Genomic DNA, 12,529 nt, shown 5'->3' with positions numbered 1-12,529 from the left:
AATTGTCTGGGCTTCAGCCCAACACCGGCATGCAGGGCCAGTTGGGCAGCTCGCTCTGCCAGGCCCTCACCCCGGATCCCTCCTCCACCACTACCAACTCCCCTCCCCTCCCTTTCCTTCTCTGCCTTTGGTATTGGGGTCACGTTTCCTTGCATTGACAGGAAAGACTTCTTTAGAGGGCGGATTAAAAGGCCTCCAAACCGATCCTGATAGGAGGTGTCTGGCAGCTGATGTTGCTGGGAGATATGTCACAGCACTGAGGAGTGGAGAGGAGATGTGGGGAGGGGGAGGCAGAAGTGGAAACTTCTGATTGGCTTTGACCGTGTGCGCAGGTGTGTGTGTGTGTGTGTGTGTGTGTGTGTGTGTGTGTGTGTGTGTGTGTGTGTGTGTGTGTAGCCTTCGACGTGCATGTGTGTTGCAAAGGGCATTTTGCACTGACCAGAGATGAAAGGATAACTGTTGTTCGTCTCCTCTTATGATGGCTGATTAGAGTGATGCAACCGAGTGAAAGGAAGCCTCCTCACGCACACAAACAACATTCACCAGATCATCAAACTCACATCAATTTACAAAGACGTCAAAACACACACACACATGGCTTGGCTGCATCGCAAATTATCAAACATGTCCATATCTCATTCATGCGAAAGAAACCTCCACCTTAATGTCAATTGCCAGATCACCAGCTGGCTCATTTCAATATCACTGAAGTGTTCTTTGTTAGCACCAAGAGGATGATGAGGGGTGTGTGTGTGTGTGTGTGTGTGTGTGTGTGTGTGTGTGTGTGTGTATATATATATGTGTGTGTGTGTGTGGGGGGGGGGGGGAGTTGGTGCTCTAATGGCAGATGAGTGACCCAGTCGAAAAAGGTCAGCAACACTACAGGGCTGATGTGGTGAGACGTCCTCCACTCACCAACTAATTAAATGTCAGTGAGTCCGATTGGATAGAGAGAAAGGGGGGGGGAGCAGGGGGTTGAGAGGCACAGGAGAGAGTGGCAGATAGGTAGACAGGGAGCCAGACCTTGTTGTAAATGTCATGTGTTACATAAGGTTTGACTCTTTGGCAGCTGAGAGTTCAGGGACAAAAAGGAGAGAAACCCTTTGGAACGGATGGCTTGTCCATGTTAGAGGGTTTTAAGTGGTGACCTGCACAACTATATTTTTTTTTATTTTGCCGCCATCTTGGTGCTAAATGCTTTTTGTTATGTCATTTTTGTCTGTGTCAGTCCCCTCTGTCCAGTACTAACGATGCTGTCTTCCTCATTAGGTGCGAGCATCTGTAAGAAGCCTCTGACAGCCGCCACAAGAAGCTGCTCCTCAAGGTAACGAGCTACATGTTAATAACAGAAGAATTAGACCAGTGTTGCCACAATGAAATGTAGCAGAGGCACAAAATTATCGTATTTTGAGAAAAGTGCCCCAGTCACAATCACGAGAACGAATAATTTATATTCATAACTTTCTTGAATAAGTAATTTTTTTAATGATTATTGTTGGGGCTTTTATTGCCTTTAATGGACAGGACAGTTTAAGCGCAAAAGGGGGAGAGAGAGAGAGGGGAAGACATGCAGCAAAGGGTAAAGGCCGGAATCGAACCCGCGGCTGCTGCTGCAATTACACAAGCTCTTCACATGGGGCGCTGCTCCATCCACTGAGCCACCAGGTGCCCCATTAAACAAGTCATTTTAACGGCTGAATTTTCAGCATTCTCATGGAAACTCTTGAGATGGTAGATATTATTAAACTGGGCCATGCTTTGTACGAGATTATTTAAATGTAAAATTTAAAAAAAGACCAGACTTACATGAAATATGACCAGTTCAGGGATTCATTTGAGTTGTGAGTTGGATAACGGGACACTGAAGCTAACTTTACATCTCTGAAAGTAAATAAGCACCACAGGACGTATCTCTCAGGAACATGAGGATGATTTTTATATTCTGTAAGTAAGACCAGAGGACCAATTGCTCAACAGATTGTTGTATTTTCTTTAACTAACACGGAGGGAGTCTCGGTGGGTTTGAGCTCGCTGCTGCTGCTGCTGCTGCTGTGTTTGTTTTTAGCGCATTAGTTTGGGAGTTTAAGACCTGTTGGCAGAGACAGAACTGATGGCGTAGTTGTCGGGCACACATGCTGTGCGGTGCGTGTGTGTATTATGAGAGCAGGGTCCTTACGTTTTTCCTAAGGGAAGATATTGGAAGCGTCTCCTCTTCCCCCTAAAAAGCTGTTGAATTATTCACTATGCCCCAGTTTCTGCCCATTAGGTTGACACACTGCTGGAACTCTCTCGCCCGGAGTAGTTGACAGCTTTCTTACATGCACACACACACACACACACACACACACACATACCCAAACGCACCCACATGCACATACGAGGTCACACACACACATGCAGTATATTAGAAGACTTGAGCTTCTTTAAACGACTTTTCTTTCTCCGGTTGTATAAAGCGCCTGCTGATTCTGTCACATAAGCGTCTTTCCTCCTGTCGTCCACTTTCTTCCTCTTTCTTTTCAGCCGCTTTTTGCATTTCTTATTCTGCCTCCACTTTCACCGTTTCTCATTTCCATTCTCGGTCTGTTGTCCTGTCTCCTCACCTGCCAAATTTTCTCTCACAGGTTTTCCACAATGTATGCATTACTGTCACCTTGATGTCCCTATTTCGGGGTTGTTGCTAAGGCCACACTTTCAGCCTGAATCCAACAGCTGTGCCGCAAAACTTGTGATTTATGCATTTCAATTTAAACCTGCAATAACTGATTTCTTGGCTACTTGGGTGGAAGCACGAACAAGCTGTGAACACAATCAACATTTTAAGTTGATATGGCAATCTTGTTAGCAAATTCCTATTCACATGTCCAGCTAATGCAGAGCAACATTAGCATTAATTTGGAGCTTTCAAGCCATCGGATGAATATGCAAGTCCTAAAAACAAGGTATTGTTAGGCACACATGGGGATACTTACAGGGAGACTTCCAACCTGTATTATGAGGATCATGTAATTGGTGGAGAGAGGAGTCAGTAGGCTAGTTTTTTGTTAGGTACAAGGTAGATTTATTTGTCATTTTTTTAAACGGAGTTTAAGAAAAAATGAAATTAAAAATGAGTCCCTAAATCCTGCTACATCTTTTGGTGTTAAAGGAAGAGTTGAGGAGTTTCACAGCCTGGGGAAAGAAGCTGCTCTGTAGTCTGGTGGTTCTGCAGTGGATACTTCTGTATCCTTTTCCAGGTGGCAGCAGGGTGAACAGACTGTGGCTGGGGTGGCTGCTGTCTTTCAGTAAACTGGATTAAGTAATAAGTAGTATTGTCAGCCTTTATGAGCTATTATTGCCACTGTGATTTGAACATAAATGTAAAATCAATGGCCATGAGAGAAGCAAACTAAAGATATGTAGCAGGCTCAGCTCAGTCGCCAGGAGAAAATATTGGCAGTGTACGTTTCTTCAAACCGTGAATGAACTACATTTGTACAGTTTATTTTTATATCATAATGTTTCTAACATGACATAGCATATGATGACTTTGATACTGGGATGTAGAGGGGATAGTGGATGGAGTGACACTTGTAAGAGATGTCTGCCAAGCCAAGACAAGTCTTTGAGACAAACGAAAAACAAAACTGGTTGTTTTTGCCAGTCATTGCTGTGTTTTTGCAGCTTTTTAGCCCCCAAATGTGGGTGTTTTGTAGCGACCCATTGCGTTTTTTTCAGTGGCAATGGAGTCACAAAAATGTGTGGCTGTTTTTAGTGAGACAGTGAAGATTGTGGCCCAATACTGCTATTTTGAGCCAAAATATCATCTAACTTTAACCAACATTTTTGTTTTTACATCTAACCACACATCAACCAGTCCCTCCACAATTTTACGGGCCTTATTTCACGTCAGATTTTTTTTTTTTTTTTGATTCATTTATTTTCATTCAGACTCGATACCAGACAGACATACAGAAGAACAAAGTTTCAATGCATCTGACTCGAGAGGCTAAAACATTAAAAACAAATGTGTTAATCTGTGGTAATCTGTGTAATCTACTTTGGTTTCTGGTCTCTTTGTTTTAATAATGGTGTCTTGTACGCCTGTTTGGGCTGGACATATTGTTTATGCATGACACAATAATAAAATTAAATCATCGTCATCATGTAACATATTTGCTTTGCGGACATATACAATGACATCATTTTTTCTGACTATTACTGCCTCGCAACATCATTATTTTTGGATATCATATAAATACTAAAAACTAAATTTAGGATCCCCTCAAACTACATATATATTTTTTTCATCTCTGTCGTACAATTTAATTATTAATTTTTTAAAATTTATGGCAGTACAATGGCAATGTTTTTCATGGCTAGCTTAAGCAAGCTAATTGCCCTCCCAAATCATCATATCAATACTCAATACAAAATACAATACAATACAAAAAATACATTAAGCATCTCTTTGAAGTAACAGTTTAATTATCCATTTTTAATTGTTTGTCAATTTTTAATTGATCACTAGCTGTAGCACTAGCTTGGATATTCCCGTTAGTCACATGACCCTCATCTTGCCGGTCATAGCAGGTCCACAGGGTTTTTGCTTAAAAAGATGAAACAACAGAAAACAATGCTATGAGAGTAGAGAGAGTAAATCAGTACTCAAAGCTGTGCCCTGGACATTTAAAAGACTTAGTTATGAGACACTATGAAGTTTTAAAAAACTGAGAGGGTGGTAATTATCTGGGCCTCTCTCACTTTGAGCGACCTCATTCACATACCAGTTCTCGTGTGATCTACTGTTAATATAAAAATCTTAGCAGCTTTATGTATAATGTAGACATGAAACTGGACAGTTTCTCCAGCTGTGTCTCAAAACGTCAAATGCTATTTCCATAAAACTTTGTCATCTCTGAATCCCTCTCATCAATCTCCCTCTTAGCCCATAATTGCAGCTTTTTCCAATTCTTATGCAGCGCTTTTGTGCCGTGGAGACCAGCTGATGTTGTTTCAGTGCGCTCAATATTCTCTGAGAGCTAAAGTGAAACACAAGTGATGGGAGTCAATACAATTTCTATGCGGTTTCCTGGAATGTAGTGTTCAAATATTGAGCCCTGCTTAAGATTTCAAGTCCATCTTCCAGCCCGGTGATGCAAGCCCAGATAGTCAGAGCCAATAATTTCTGTGTGGATATTAATGTTTGAGTTATGGCAGAGGAAATTAAAGTGAATTAATGATAATCAAACTCCAGGTAGTGTTGCTATTTCAGGCCCAGCAGGATAAGCTAAACTGGATGGATTTTGTAGTATCTGTCAATCAGGAAGTCCCGCTCATTACAAACTGCTTACTAAGTAAGTTTCTTTTTCCTGGATGCACTTTTTTATGTGGAAATTGGTTCATTTCTGCATAAAGAAATAGAATAAAATATTAGTGTGGGACTCTCTGATTGGTCTGGTGAGCATATCTGGCTAATTGTCACAGCTTCTTCTTAATAAACTTCACATTAGGGAAGCTTCTCTTTGTATGAATTTAAAAACATTTTCTCATATTCCCCAGAGTTAAAAAAAATCAATATTTAACATATTCACATGATATTATGACATGTATTTTAATCACAATTGAACTTCTGGTTAATTAGTGTGTGCTGCTCTTTGTGCGACAATTTCGAACAATTGATAATTAGGCTTTGGAAACATATTGCTTTGTGCCAGCATGACAGGATGCAGGCACTTTAAAAGCCTCCTCTCAAATTCCACATTTTTGCATATTTTTGTAAATTTAAAAATCCCAAATGAACCGTCTTATCTTCATTATATTCCTCTATTCCTGGATCTCTCCATCCCCGGTGCTAATGATGCGCCTGAATATCCTCCCTCCTGAATCTTCCTCCATCTATCCATCTCTTCTCCACCTCCCTCCTATGTCTGTGTCTGCGCTCCAGACTCTAATGATGGGCCATCTATGTGTGGCTGCGTGTGTGTGCGCGCAGAGTGTGTCGAGGCTGAAGGGCTGACAACGAGCTGTCCACCTACGGTGCAGCCAAGCACCCAAGACGGTGTTGTTATGAAGTATAGGACATTCACGCGGGACACAGTGTGCAGAGACATGTAGCCATGTGTGGGGCTGCTGAGAGAGAGTGCGAGTCTTCATTAGTGTGATTGATCCGCTGATTAACACCAGTGGCCTCCACACACGGCTGCAGCAGAAGGCTACGCGGTAAATGCTTCTAATCACTGCACAAATGTCTTTCTGTGAGCACAGAAGCATAAAAATCCTGTTTCTGGTGATGTCCAGCTTCATGTGTTTTATTGCAAACACAGCCAGGATTCACAGGGCTGTATTTAACCCTTCAACACCTGGAAAGACATCATATATCTTCTGCTGCACTCAGACGCCTTTCACAAGCATTTAAACCTCTGAAACTTGTGAAAATTGGTTTGATTTCTTTTGAAAAAAATGGGGCATAAAGGCAATGCAAGAAATGTCCTGCATGACTTTAGTAAAAGGTGACAAAAAAAATGAAAATCTGAAAAAATGGGGAACATTAATTAGATTAGATAGATACAAAAAAAGGGAAAATATTTTTTAAAAAACTATACTTTTAACTTTCATAATAATTTAAAATTATGTAAACATATACATAGTTTCGAAAGAAATCGTGTCAGTTTGCTCAGGTTAAAAGGGTTACACCTGATATCTAGAAAAAATGGTTTGATTTCTTTCAAAAACACAAGAAAAACATGCAAGCAACATGAGCAACTTTGCAAGAAATGTTGCCTCACTTGTAAAAAAAAAATAAATTAGTGGGGTGACAAGGAAACTATCCAACAGTTGGCTGCGGGATTATTAGATATTATCCAAAAAAAAAGACAAAAAAATGTCCCATAAAACCTTATTTACAATATTCTTAATATCATATTTAAATTTTGGTATTTAGAAAAAATGAAAAAATGATGTTAAGCATTTTCTTGAGGTCATTTCCTTATCTTTTCTTTTTTGCTTATTTTCATGTAATCTTCTTGTAATGTTTCACAAAGTTTTTACTTAAAAAATATTTAATTTTGTTTAGCATTTTCTTGAGGTCATTTCTTTGTCTTTTTTTTTTTTTTTTTAAAAAAACTTTTCTCGTCTTTCCCTTTTTATTTCTTATTTTCATGTAATTTTCTTGTACTTTTTTACTAATTATTTGACTATTATTTACTATTACTATTATTTTGAGCCATTTTACCCTCTTCCTTTGTTATTGAAAGAAAGAAATCCAATTTGCTCAGATTTCAAAGGCTCAAAGCAGCTTTTCAAGTCAAGGACATACTAATGCAAACATCTTAAGGATATGAGTGTCTTGGTTCGGACCAGCCTTCAGAGCAGTTTTTAGTCATACGGCAGCCTGACCTGAACTCATTTCATACGCAAGCTTTCCTCAAGAAGCAAAGCCTCCAGTGCACTGAGAGATGAAGGAGCTGGAAATCTATTTCTTATAAAGGTTCAATGATGTTTGCACTACAAAGGTTTCGGTGGTGTTTACTTGGGGTGATTGGGGAGGCTGCGTAAGGGTCTGACTTCATCCTGCTGTTGACGAAACCCCGTTTGTTTGAGGGGCGTGATCATGCTGGAACATGGGAACGTAGAGAAGGAGCAGTGTTTACACCATAGGATGGAGTTGGCTCTTTGAAGTGACCTCATGTGTCTCAATGTCTACGTAGTCATGCAGAGAGATGTTTGGACCCAGACACTCTCTTCAGAGGGCTGATGAACCACTATCTCTGCACCACAGTGGTTTAAAGAGGCAGCAGTAAGTGGGCCTCAGGAAAGATGTATGGAGAAATTTGGTCTTAAATTATACGCATAGGTAACTTACATAAGAGAACTTGTCATAAAACACAAGAAACTAATTTCTCTAGGTATGAACAAAATACACAAGTGGTTCAACCCAACTGCTAGAATGAATGTTGGCATTGTGCATTTCTGCAAACCAAGGATACATAACATTTGCATGTTAACCCTTTGAAAACTGGAGTGACATCACTTTTCCTCTGCTGCTTTCAGATGCCTTTCACAAGTATTTTAACCTTTGCGCCTGAGGAAATTGGTGCAGTTTCTTTCCAAAACATAGGAAAGGCAATCTTGGCAAGATATGTTCCACAAATTGCAAGAAATTAGTATATTTTTTTAAGCTAGGTAAAAAGAGGGAAAAAAACTATAATCATCATTAATTACATATTTAAAATGATGTTGTTTGCCTTTTTTCTTCTATCCTTTCATTTACTTTTTCCTTCGTTAAAAACTAATTATCAGGTAATCTTCTTGTGCTCTTTATCTAATTTCTTGCTGATTTATGGATCATTTTTTCTTCCTTTTTTTATTGCCTTCTTCCCAAGTTTTTGAAAGAAATCGAGCCAATTTGCACAGATTTCAAAGGGTTAATATGTTGCAGATATGTGGAACCTTTACATTTCAACAATGCTGTGGTTAACGTGTGGTTTAGTTTCAGCCCAAAAAACACTTTATGGTCAGCAAAAAGAAATTGCCCCAAAAATATGCATGTTTGGGAGCTGAAAAATGCTGGAAAAAAGACCTTCTTATTCACTGAATAGCTTCCTTTGTTATTTATTGGTTATGATGCTTAAAAAAACTGTTGTAGGCGTTCACTTTTGACCTGTGTATTTTCCGAAAAATTATGGCTCCCACTGTATTAGTTGTTAATAAAGCTAATGAAAGCCAAAAACTTCAAATGTTTATGAATTAGGTCTGTTGTTAGTTAAAAAATAAACTCAATGAAAGTAGAAAATTATATTAATCAATCAATCATAATAATGTATAATATTTTTGAGCGGTATGAGTGTGAGTATTTGACACTACACACACAAAAAAAATGTATAAAAATCCATGTTGCTGCTAATTATATACATATCTTAGGCTGTGATAATCCAAAAAAATTGTTTTCATCTAGAAACATAGTGGTATCATGACAGAAACCTGGCATATAAAGGGATAAAATTCTGACAATTAATGAATATTTGATATATGATTAGGACTAATGGTGGTTATAATATTAACTCAATGAGAGTAGAATATTACATTAATGTATAATAATTTTTTAAAACTTGATTTTGAGAAGCACATTTTGTGTGCAGAGCAACCGAGTGTGTGAATCATTAAAGCAGGATTATGTAGGACAAAATCTGGGACTGAAAGGGTGCATGTGAAGACTTTATGATGTGGTGACCTACAGTACAGAGTTCAGTAGTTGTAAGAGACTCAGTGCGACAGCTACCTCAGGGTCTTTGTGCAGGTTGCTTTTCAGGGGGGAAATCCTCCAAGCCTAACCTGACAGTGTAACATCACCTGTGGTATCATATTCTCTTATCTCTCTTTTGGGTTTTGTGCCTTCAACACAACCACAGCACACACAACACACATCCATGCCGTGCTTTCATTGCTGACATTGCTCATCGACACACTCCACTGTTTTACTTTGTGTTCACCTCGGTGAATAAATTGTGTTTAAGGCGAACCTGGTATGGACTCCCGATTGGCCACATCGCCTGAGCCAGTTTATGAGCAATGCAGGCTCATTGGATGTACAGGATGCAAATCTATTAAGTAAGATTAAATCTTAATGTGACAAGGAAATGTTTGACCAATCTAGCTTGTTATCTTTGTAATTTTAAAGTCCGACTGAGTAAGTTTTGTCACTTTATAGCCCGACATGATCTCTGCCCCTTCACACTCCGAACTCGTCAAATACATCCTGTGTGTCAGTGCTCTTCCGTACAAGCGTGACACCAAACGCCAAAATTAGTAAGTCTTTCTCTCTCATGCAGCGTCTCAGAGATATTTAACATTAGCAACGTTTTATTGTATACAGGCCATTCCAGAATTGTGGGTACATTTCAAGTACATAAAAAAGTGAAACAGCAATTATTTTTTCCTTTAAACCTTTTAAATTCATGAAGAACAGTCTTTAAATTTAACATTTTCAGTATTTGCTGACCTGTTATATTTAAAACATTTATAGTGAAAATTGATGTACTAACAGTAAAATCAACTCTGTTAGAGACAAATTAGATTGAATATGTATACTCAATAAATGTAATACAATTAAAATATATTGTGTTCCCTAACAGAGTCTTTGTATCTACATCCATTAATCCAACTTTTAGTCCAATAAAATATTTAGTCTTTGTTTTGGAGTGAAAATATCAACACATTTAACTGAGAAGTTGCCACGGTGGTGTGCATTTTCTCTAAATGTAACTTAAAAAGAATGAAATGCTTTGAAATTTGATGTATTGAGAGTGTTAGTTATGACACCACTTTTGATCAGAGGACACTGATGGTAATAGAGTTGACATAAATAACAAAGTTGACCACCCATAGTTAGAAGACCAAAGAAGAAAAAATCTGCCTGACTTTGAAACATTGGAAACTATTTTTAAATGTAAAACATTTATTTTATCCAGACGAATATATATGAATCAGTCTGAAACTTTTGAAACTACTTTGTGCTATCTGAACAAGGGGGAATGGGAAGGTGGAAATTATGCTTCCATTATGCCAATTAGCATAGTATCCCATGGCCTCGCGCGACCTTATTCTACCTCTAAATGACATTACATCGTCAGCCCTAGAGCATCTTGGGACAACGTCGTTAACTAGTGTGCCTTTAGTTACGGAGACCTTTGGGTGTGCTACTTTTGTTGAACACTTGTGTGTTAATTCCATTTGTGTGTTTGCATTTGGTAGCTGGAAATTTAAAGACAGAACATCTTAAACTTAATCCAGCTGCAGGCCAGAGTGACATCCTCCAGTTGTCTTTGAGGCTTTCCTGGCCAGCCTCATCATGCAGTTAGCTGATATAGAGAGGTTGTCAGCTGGTTTAACTCACCTGGGCCTTCCTACAGCTGGTACACACCATGCATCACTGTCTCTTGCTTTTCTACCTTCAACACCTCCGTAGCACCAATGCAACACATCCATTGTTGGCGTGCGCCCTGCAGATTAACTTAATTAATTTCGGTCAGGGCTCCCACACCACGGTTCTACTGCAAGTAAAAACAAACATTTGAATATGGTGGTTGCACTCCGATGCTTGAGAAACAAATCTGTGTGAGCCGAGGTGACACAAACTGTCAGTGAGCTCACAAACTCTCCAGCAGAGCCATGGGTCCACAACATTTGGATGAACAAGAACACGTACAGGAAACAATATGAACTCACTTAAATCTAAATGCTAATGCAGGAGGAGGCTGGGGATGTGGACGGAGATAACTTGCGGTGTTGTAGACAGTGGTGTTAGCTCAGAGGGAACAGTGCTGAGAATTGGGATGACACCGAAAATTTTATTGTATATGTACCAACAATGCCTGCTGAAATAGTACAAGGCTCCATTTGTGGAGGATGATTTTAGCTCTCTTGGGGCGCAGAGCTGGTGAGTCTTGTGTCCTGATTATAAAAGCAAATTACTCCACTTTATGGAAGTGTGGGGTGACTTAGTAGCATGGGACATTGCTCAACCAGACTCATACAATAGTGCTGGCCTCATTCTGTGATTTGTTCTCAGACATAATCAACTAAACTGAACAGTCCGACTTTTCACTGTGTGTCATTTTTCAGACCTTTATATTATCCGGTTACAGTTGGGATTGGAAGTTTCAGCCTGACTGTAAATTCTCTTTTTCATTTGATTGATTGATTCTGTCCCAGTTTAAGCTACTGTTTAAATTCAATGTTGAGATCACATGCTTAGAGCCTCTTATACCAACCTGTAATCCTCTGTTGGCATATATTTATATGTAATATATTTTACAAGAGCCAGAGATAAGACAAACTGCAGTTGTCTAATGTTTAAAGTAATACTTCAACCCCCAAATTACTATTTGTATCTTGATTTCTCACCCTGTGTTATATTTAATTTTTTAAGAAAACTTTCTGGTAGGACCCCACTGAATGAGGAATCCAAAAACAAAGAAAATTCTTGATGAACTCTAGTTCATCTCTAGTTTAATGACAGCAAAAGTATAGCAAAACATCAATTTATATAGTCTCACACAACATGTGCAGTATAATTCCAAGTCTCATTTATCCAGTAGTATGCTCAGTACTTCCCAAACAGACAGCCCTTCCCAATGGAGAACTGAACTAAAACTGAAACTATACGTTCATCAAAGCAAGTCTCCATTTGCAAAAAAAAAGTCATTTTACCTCAGTCAGTAGTTGGTTTTATTATGTGATTTTACTAAATCCAAACTAAGCCTTTAAAACACCAAAGTCACACAGTAACACAAACAAACTAACTGATCGAGGCAGCTATAGACAAGCAACTCCAGTGTTCAACAAGGTTAAGTTACTGTTTTGGTGATGCAGTCTGGCTTTAAAGAGAGATTATGTGATACGTTTCAGTTTTAGTTTAATTCCCCATCGGAAAGCGCTGTCTGTTTGGGAAGTACTGAGCTTGGACTTGGGCTATACTGCACTTCTGTTTTAATGTCGTTTTTTGCATTTGGTCCCCTATGGCTTCATTCATCAAGAATTTCCTGTGTTT

General features: G+C 39.0%; 1 protein-coding gene across 2 annotated transcripts in view; it reads left to right on the top strand.

Annotated features, from left to right (window-relative positions):
- Positions 1–12,529, top strand: part of LOC121958195 (putative C-type lectin domain family 20 member A) — a 155,395-nt gene that overhangs the window by 72,032 nt on the left and 70,834 nt on the right. For both annotated transcript variants that reach the window (XM_088090348.1, XM_088090349.1), the window contains one exon: positions 1,270–1,324. The gene's annotated coding sequence lies outside the window, so the exon portion shown is untranslated. The remainder of the gene's footprint in view (positions 1–1,269; positions 1,325–12,529) is intronic.

The sequence above is a fragment of the Plectropomus leopardus genome, chromosome 17, assembly GCF_026936395.1.
Source record: "Plectropomus leopardus strain MGB_pleo_1.0 chromosome 17, ASM2693639v1, whole genome shotgun sequence".
Lineage (NCBI taxonomy): Eukaryota > Metazoa > Chordata > Actinopteri > Perciformes > Serranidae > Plectropomus > Plectropomus leopardus.
The sequence above is the reverse complement of the archived record's forward strand: the minus strand, read 5'-3'. Positions and strand labels throughout refer to the sequence as shown.